The sequence below is a fragment of the Magnolia sinica genome, chromosome 6, assembly GCF_029962835.1.
Source record: "Magnolia sinica isolate HGM2019 chromosome 6, MsV1, whole genome shotgun sequence".
Classification (NCBI taxonomy): domain Eukaryota; kingdom Viridiplantae; phylum Streptophyta; class Magnoliopsida; order Magnoliales; family Magnoliaceae; genus Magnolia; species Magnolia sinica.
This window is the reverse complement of record NC_080578.1, coordinates 16912011-16915295: the sequence shown is the minus strand read 5'-3', so window position 1 is coordinate 16915295 and position 3285 is coordinate 16912011. Positions and strand designations below refer to the sequence as shown.

Below are 3285 nucleotides of genomic sequence, written 5' to 3'. Positions count from 1 at the left end.
AGTCTCGTGAGGGTTTGCAGTAATGTTACCTACAAACATTGAACTAACTAACTAGGAAAATGAAATGAAATGAAAAGATGGGTTGCCTCCCAGGAGCACTAAGTTTAATGTCTTCAGCCAGACAAGAGTGGACCATGAACTAATCAATCTTGATAACCTGGGTCCGCCAAATAAATTTCCTCAATATCTTGATTAACCAATCCTAGACTTTTTGGGAACAACTTGAACCGTGCTATTTGAAATGGGGTAGACATCCAACAATTTAAGCACCTCCGATCGAATGACTTCTTTCATGTCTAACAACCTAAGCACCTCCGTTGGAATGATACCAACGTCTAACAATCTAAGCACCTTCGCTCGAACATCCTTTTTTTTGTTAGGGTTAAGCCCCCTTTGCATTTCACGCGATGTTTTTGCATATTCTTCAAGATCAGTACGATGCATACACAAAGTGGGGCTTACTCCCTTCATGTCCTCTATCGTCCACCCAATAGCTGCCTTATATTCTCTAAGCACTTTAAGTAACTTGTTCTTCTGTTCCTTCTCAAGGTTAGACATTCTGATGACAGGTAGGGTCTCAGACGGACCTAAAAATGCATATTTGAGGTTTTTAGGCAATTATTTAAGGTCAAGTTCAGGTGGTTTCTCAATAGATGGGACCGGTTTAGACTCAGAGGGTGGGAGAGGTTCCACTTTCGCTTTCCATTTGACAGTCTCCATTATAGGAGCAGAATCGAGCAATGCATTGACTTCTTGGATGGAATTCTCTATGTCAAAATCCATGCCAAAATGTGCTAAGCAAGTCTCAAGTGTGTCTACGGAAGATTGAAGGAAAGATTCATGCACTAGACTCTCAATCATGTCCACTTCACATATATCCTCCGAGTTTGCTGGTTGTTGTGCAGCATTGAAAACGTTGAGCTTGATCTTCATGTTACCAAAGGATAACTTCATAACTCCATTCCTGCAATTTATGATAGCAATGGATGTGGCCAAGAATGGACGTCTTAAGATAACCGGGATTTGACTTGTAGGATTTTGGACAGGTTGAGTATCTAAAACGATGAAATCCACTGGAAAATAAAACTTGTTAACCTGGATTAGCACATCTTCAATAATACCACGGGGCACCTTGATAGATCTATCAGCTAGTTGTAATGTTATTTTAGTTGGTTTCAGCTCACCAAGTCCTAACTGCTCATAGACCGAATATGGTAACAAATTAACACTGGCCCCTAAATCAAGCAACGCTTTCTAAACCCTATGCTCTCCTATGACACAAGAAATGGTAGGAGCTCCTGGATCCCTAAATTTAGGAGGAGTGTTGTTTTGAATCATGGAGCTGAGTTACTCTGCAAGGAAGACCTTCTTATGAACATTCATCTTACGCTTTTGAGTGTATAAATCTTTAAGAAACTTAGCGTAAGCAGGGACTTGCTTGATAGCATCAAGCAACGAAATGTTGATTTGGACTTGCTTAAACATGTCCAATATTCATTAAAGTTGTTTCCTTTCTTAACCGGTGCCAGACGTTGAGGAAAAGGTGCTTTAGGCACATAAGATGGCACATGAGTGGTTCCTCGAGAGTCAGAGTGTTGTTGGACTTTGGATACACTAGTATGTCTCTCTATTTCATTTTGATCTTCCGCATTGGACTTTGATTCTTCCCTAGGCATATCTACTTTGTTCTCGATCTGTTTACCAGACCTAAGAGTAATGATTGATTTGGCTTGCTCATGATATTGTTCTTGGTTTGAATTAGAGCCAATCTCATACTGTCCTTTTGGATTTACCACAGGTTGACTAGGGAACTTGCCCTTCTCTCTCTCACTCAATGTGGCACCAAGTTGACCCAACTGTACTTCCAGCTTGGCAATGGATTGCGCATTTGCATGTAAACTCTGCTGGTTAGCTAGTAAAGTATGTTGGGTGTCTTTTTGAAATTGAAGTGAACTCTGCATAAAAAGATTGAGTGTATCCTCAAGAGATGGTTTTCTAGATTGTGGAGGCACTTGTTGATACTGTGAAAACTGCTGAGGTTGTTGACTGCCAACTTGGGAGTAAGGTTGCATAGGAGGATTTTCAGATGGTCCTCCTTGTTGTGGTCCTTTTGCCCAAGAAAAATTTGGATGCCTAGCCCACCCTGGATTGTAGGTGTTTGAGTAAGGATTATTCTCAGTTCTCTGAAAGGTGTTCATAGCATGTACTTGTTCAGAGAGAAATTCTAGAAATGCTGAACTAGATGGACAAAACTGCGTAGGATGGGCGAGACTAGAACATATGGCACATGACTCGACTTGAGTTGTTTGTGGAGGTCCATTGTTTAACATTAAAGCATCCACCTTCTTTGTCAGGGTATCAATTTTGGCATAAAGATCTGGCGTGACTCCTACCTCATATATACCCCCTTTCTTCAGTGGTTGAGGGCTTCTTTCACCTCTATTTGAATAGTCCCATTGCTGGGAGTTTTCACACAAGGTTTCAAAGAAATTCCAAGCTTCGACATCACTTTTGGTCATGAATGACCCTCCACTGGTGGCGTCAACCATGCGACGGTTTTGGGGTGTCAGACCATCATAGAAGTATTGAACCTATTGCCACTTTTCAAAACCATGGTGTGGACATTTAAGAAGTAAATCCTTCCATCTTTCCCAACATTCATGAAAGTGCTCACCCTCTTTTTGTGTGAAATTTGTAATTTCTCTACGGAGAGCATTAGTTTTGTGAACCGGGAAGAACTTGTTTAAGAACTTCTTAGACAGTTGGTCCCATGTAGTGATAGACCCAACTCCTAGAGAATTCAACCATGCTTTCGCCTTATCCTTCAAAGAAAAAGGAAAGAGGCGCAAACGGATCGAATCATCTAAAAAGTTTTGGAACTTAAAGGTGGAGCAAATGTCTAAGAATTCTTTCACATGATGATATGGATCCTCCTTATCTGAACCATAAACAATTGTATGACCCCAGTTTTAAGTTCAAAGTGTGTTGCCGTGGTGGCAGGCAACACTATACATGAAGGCGCATTGAATTGGACAGGAGCTGAATAATCTCTAAGAGCTTTAGTTCCATTCTCTTCCGCCATTTCAAATAGGATGTTTCTAAATCTTCTACGAAAGGTTCTTTCTATTTCAGGATCGAAAGGTGCTAGTTCTATGTTCAGAGATCTACGTCCTAGCATAAATTATGTTATCAATATAAGAAAGAAAACTAAACTAAGATGTAACCTAAGATGAATAAAACTTAAAAATAAAAGTTATGAATTCCTAAAAATAAGAGAAAGCTATG

The 3285-nt window shown here is 40.2% G+C and overlaps 1 non-coding gene across 1 annotated transcript; it reads left to right on the top strand.

The window, feature by feature from the left end:
- The first annotated feature begins 2607 nt into the window (after positions 1 to 2607).
- Positions 2608 to 2714, top strand: LOC131250468 (small nucleolar RNA R71). The gene has a single exon (XR_009173393.1). It is a non-coding gene; the product is annotated as a small nucleolar RNA R71 (small nucleolar RNA).
- Positions 2715 to 3285: the final 571 nt, after the last annotated feature.